We start from the raw sequence: 5,924 nt of genomic DNA, 5'->3' as shown, positions 1-5,924 counted from the left end.
CAAAATAAAGTTGAAACAATTAAGACACCGGGTCTATTACAACCTTTATCCATTCCAAGCCAACGTTGGGAGGAGGTTTCAATGGATTTTATCACATGTTTACCCAAGTCTGAGGGAAAGAGTTTCATCATGGTGGTAGTTGACAGACTTACCAAATATGCACACTTTTGTGCATTATCACATCCATTTAAAGCCTATACAGTTTGTACTGCATTTATGGAAACAATTCAAAAGCTACATGGAAACCTAAATATTATTGTAAGTGACAGAGATCCCATTTTCACTGGAAATTTTTGGACAGAATTATTTTCTTGTCTTGGTACTCAGTTAGCTCATAGCTCATCTTAACATCCTCAATCTGATGGGAAAATTGAGATAGTAAACAAATGTTTGAAAGGATATATTCGTTGCTTTGTATCTGATAAACAGACACAATGGGTCAAATGGTTGCCTCTGGCTGAATGGTGGTATAACACTTCCTTCCATACAACAACAAAAATGACCCCATTTATGGCACTTTATGGATATCAGCCACCATCCATCACATCATATTTAAGAGAAAATTCTAAGGTTCAAGCAGTGGAACATCACATCGAACATCAACAACAAGTCCTCCAACTCTTAAAGGATAACCTCGTGTTGTCATAAAATAGAATGAAAAACAGGCAAATCAACATCACAGTGAAAGAAGTTTTGATGTAGGTGATTGGGTATTCCTACGGCTACAACCATATAAGCAAATTTCCCTCAAACAAGCTAAGAAGGATAATGAATGTTCACCAAAGTATTATGGTCCATACAAGGTGTTGCAAAAGATTGGTACTATGGCTTACAAATTGGAGCTTCCTGCAACTTCTCGAGTGCACCCAATTTTCCATGTTTCATGTTTAAAGAAGGTTATAGGCAACAAGCTCCCAATTCAAACAATATTGCCAGAACTTGACAAGGAAGGAAAAATTATATTGGAACCAAAAGCAGTCATAGAAACAAGAACTCGACAGCTACGAAATCGATCAATTTTGGAGTATCTTATCAAGTGGAAGAACTTATCCGCTAAAGATTCCACATGGGAGGATGAAAATTTTATACAGAAGCATCCATAACTACTCAAGCGTTGAGGACAACACTTTTTTAATGGAGAGGGGCATGTTAGGTCCCTATAATACTAGTGATTACCCCATTACTATTGTAGTTGTATCCCTTATTAATATTGTTGTGCCCCTATTGGCCCCATATTGTTATTACTGTGCCCCATAGAATCCCTCTATTGTTATTTGTGGCTTTATATTATTATTGTTAGGTCGGTTGGGTTATATTGTGACTCCTTAGACTCCTATATATAGAAAGGAGGTTTTGTCATTTGTATCATCCAAGAATTGTTCATTTATGTAATGTAAAGGAGGTTGCCCCCTCAAAGAGGCTGAATTCTAAGACGTTGATCTATCCATTCTATCTTTTTTTGAGCTGGTTTCATAACACAATTCCAGTAGAATTTCATGCTCCTTATGATCAAGAAGAAGAATGACAAGGAGCGTGAATCCTTTGCAGTCTGTGATGTGAAGCTGAAAGCCGAATTGGTTGATGTGGTCAATCAATATGGAAATGTGTTTCAAGAACCAAAGGGATTGCCACCAAAAAGGGGAATTCAACATGAAATTTAGCTACAACAAGACTGTCCACTCCCAAATATCGGTATGTATCAAATGTCAATTCTGGAAAGTTTAGAAATTAAGAAACAAGTCCAAGAATTGTTAGATAAAGGTATAATTCGTCCCTCTACTTCGCCATGTGGTTCATCAATTGTTTTGGTACCTAAGAAAGATGGAACCTGGCACATGTGTGTAGCTTATGGACATTTGAATAAAATTACTATAAAGAATCGATACCCACTTCCCAGAATAGATGATTTACTAGATCAGTTAAAGAATGAAAAATATTTCACTAAATTAGACTTGAGAAGTGGATATCATCAAGTTAGAATAACTGAGGAGGATATTTGGAAGACTGCTTTTAAAACCAAACAGGGATTGTTTGAGTGGTTGGTTATTCCTTTCGGTCTTTGCAATGCTCCAACTACATTAATGAGAGTTATGAATGTTGTTTTAAGATCCTTTCTTGATGAGTTTGTAACTGTCTATGTAGATGATATTTTGATATTCAAAAAATCACGAGAAGAGCATTTGAAGCATGTGAGGAAAGTGTTGGATGTCTTGAAAAAAGAATAGTTATTTTTGAAGATGTCTAAATGTGAATTCGCGAAAACTTCCTTCATGTATTTGGGCCACATAGTTGGAGGAAGTGAGTTGGAGATTGACCCCTCTAAAGTTTCGGTCATTATGAATTGGCCAATACCCAAATCAGTCACAGAAGTAAGGATTTTTCTGGGAGAAGTGTTGTACTGGAGGAAATTCATTGCCAATTTCTCTTCCATAATAGCTCCACTACATGCTTTGACAAGAGTGAAGGTTGTCTTCCAGTGGGGATGCAAACAAAAAAAATCATTCGATGCTTTAAAACAAAAGATCAGTTCAGCCCCAGTTTTAGCATTGTTGGATTTGAAACAACCAATTGAAATACAAATAGATGCAAGTGACTACGCCATGGGTGCAGTTCTTTTATAGCATGGTAAGCCCATTTCATTTCATTATGATACTTTTAATGGTGTTGTTATTAACTATCCTACATATGATAAAGAGCTTTACGCATTGGTGCAAAGTTTTAAGAAATGGAAGCATTACTTAATGGGAAAATAAACCATTATTCACAACGATCATCAACCTTTGCAATATTTGCAATCTCAAATAAACTTGCAGCAATCAAGGTACTTTCGTTGCATGGGATTCTTATAGAAATTCCACATGGTAATCAGGTTCAAGAAAGGTATTTATAATGGAGTTGCTAATATGCTTTTTAGACCGGTTGTTAATGTAGCCATTTTACTCAAGAATCACTATGTTTTTCCTAAAAGTTATGTTGAACAATACACACATGATGTTGACTTTCAAGAGGTATATTTAAACTTGAGTCAAGGCCACCAAGTTGAGGAATTAGACTACCACATACATGATAATTTGTTGTATCATTTGGGAAAACTTTGTGTTCCATAGGGAGATAGAGTAAATGTCACAAGGGAAGCACACACTTCTCTTATTGCTAGACATTTCAGTGTAAGTAAAACAGTGGCAAATCTTTAGAGATACTTTTACTGGCCTCGTATGCTTGAAAGTGTGTCACATTTTATCAAAGGTTGTTCATTGTGCGCAGTTAGTAAGACTAGTAATAGGAAACTAGGATTGTACACACCACTTCTAGTGCCTTCACATCCATGGGAGAGTGTTTCTATGAATTTTGTAGGAGGTCTTCCTTTATCAAGAAAATTTAATGATTATTTGTACGTAGTTGTGGATAGCTTCAGTAAGATGTGCATATTAATGCCTTGAAAAAAAAAATTACAGCTGAACAAACAACTCAAATTCTCTTTAAAAATGTATGGGTTCATTTTGGATTACCTACTTCTATTGTAAGTGATCGTGATTCCCAATTTGTTGGGAATTTTTTGTGAAATTTATGGAACTTGATGGACACCAAGTTGAAGAAAATTACAGCCTTCCATCTACAAACAAATGGTCAAACTGAAGTGGTTAGTAGGACAGTTATTCATTTTCTAAGAGGATATTGCAGTAAACATCCTAAGTTGTGGGATGAACAGTTGCATTATATTCAACATGCTTATAACTGAGCAAAACACTCTTCTACTCTAACTTCACCTTTTGAGGCATGTCTTGGTTATTTGCATAAATTTCCTTTGGAATTCATCTTTGAGAAAGATGTAGCTATAGATGGACATAGTGACATAGACAGAGCAAAGAAATTCATTGAGAAAAATTAGTTGATTCACCAAACAGTTCAAGAACAACTAGAAAAGAGTCAAGGAAAGTATAAGGCAAGACATTATAAGCATCATGCAGATCATCAATTTCAAGTAGGTGATGAAGTTTGGCTTTACATTAGCAAGGAAATGCTTCAAGGTGAAGGTAAAAATCTGAAACCAATCCATTATGGTCCATTTAAAATTTTGGAAAAGATTGGTAATAATGCTTTCAAGCTTGATTTTCCTTCTTATATGAAAATTTATTTCGTTGTTAATGTTGAAAATTTGAGATTGTATGAGCCTCCTTTGATTGAAGATCAAGGAGAGAATGTTCAAATTCCATCTATTGAACACTTTTCTCCAGAATTCCTTGATGTGTTTCAACAAGACACTATACTTGAAAGAAGAACAAGGACAACAAAAAGGGGAAGTGTTGTTTATCTTCGAGTGGGGCTCAAAGGTACAATTCCTTCAAAAGCCAAATGGATAGAGGTTGGAAAGGTGAGGGAAGTGTACCCTCACTTGTTGGAAAATTGAAGTGATCCTTTTGGGATCGAAAAGGCTTCTAGTGGGGAGGAGTTATCAGGGGCTCAAAATTATGCTAAAAAATGCAAGTGTTAGAATTTTATTAAACTCAACTTTAGATTGAAGAGCTCGTCATTCCGTTTCCAATTGTGTGAACAGCACTCACATCTGAGCTCATATGCAGAAGTTAGAGCAAGTCAAAGTTCAAGTTTGACTTGGACACATGGCAGGATTGGATGATGTGGCAAGGTCCTTCAGCGAACGAGGAGGCACCAAGTGGTAGGTTGCCATTGGGTCCCACATATCGCATATCGAAGGAGTTAAATAATCAGACCCAGAAAAACCATGTTGCGATTGCGATTTGCGATATCACAATCGCACATCGTAGAATGGTAAGGAAATCGGTCCCCAGAACAGTCAGGGTTGTGATGTGATATATCGAAATTGCATATAGCACCAATACCCCGTCAATATATATGTTACCGAGAGACTCAGCTGATGCAATTTGCGAACGTGATATCATTTCAAAGTTGTAGTTTTTAACTCATTGGGTCCGTCGGATTTCCAGATCACATATCGTAATGCGTTAAGTCCCAAATATAAGAATCACCCCCGACAAAGACGATTGTGATTTTCGACAGAGTTACAGAACCATCACCTTAACCATCAGACCTAACCACCATGTGACTGTTACATGTAAATTTTTCGCCATGACACTTGATCAGTTTATGCATATTATTACCATCTGTGAACATGTTGAAACTTAGAAGTCCAACAACTCAAAATATGTTAAAGTCCATGAGAAATTTGGGTTAAATGGCTCTCACACCTTGTTATGTTCCACCTGTGTTGCTTTGTCTAATGTTTCCCACGCATGCGCTGAAATTTACTTTGAGAACAACACAGAGCTACGCTATGTATGTAACTATAAACCCACACAGGTGATTTTAAAGAAAGTAAAATAAAAAGTACATTCTAGAAACCTAGTTGGTCAAATATTTCCAAACTGAAAGCTTCCAGGTGATGACTATTCGAACTATAACCCCCATAAGATGCATCTCCATCCTTTTTCTCATGGTAACCTAATCCTTCACTAAAGGAGGTTCATCCTCTTCTTAGGGATCTGAAACTTCCCCCTCTTTGATCTATAAAATGACTAGAGGGTTGAGGGATGAAGGAGGTCATAATTCAAAGAATACAAACTTATGCTGCTAGTTTGAGATTGGAGAGCTTGTTATCTAAGGAGGATATTGAAGGCATTTGGGAGGGATCTCATGGCATCAAGGCGAAGGTTGTAAGGCTCCTCTTATATTTTAATTAATACAAATGAGCACTTCATCCCATTGATTTTGTCTTTTGTGAATGATGAATAGTTTGCAATTGGTTATTATGTTCATTAAGGCAAGTTCAATCCCTAATTTCCTTGATCATTAGGCTAATTTGTTTGAATTACTGTATCATAGGTGCTTTTGATCCTTTTTATGGTTTATGTTTACAGGTTCTACTAAGCATTGAAGAGTTGCATCAA

The sequence above is a fragment of the Pinus tabuliformis genome, chromosome 2_1, assembly GCF_031772625.1.
Source record: "Pinus tabuliformis cultivar Carrire ecotype Pingquan chromosome 2_1, CPIR1, whole genome shotgun sequence".
Classification (NCBI taxonomy): domain Eukaryota; kingdom Viridiplantae; phylum Streptophyta; class Pinopsida; order Pinales; family Pinaceae; genus Pinus; species Pinus tabuliformis.
The sequence above is the reverse complement of the archived record's forward strand: the minus strand, read 5'-3'. Positions refer to the sequence as shown.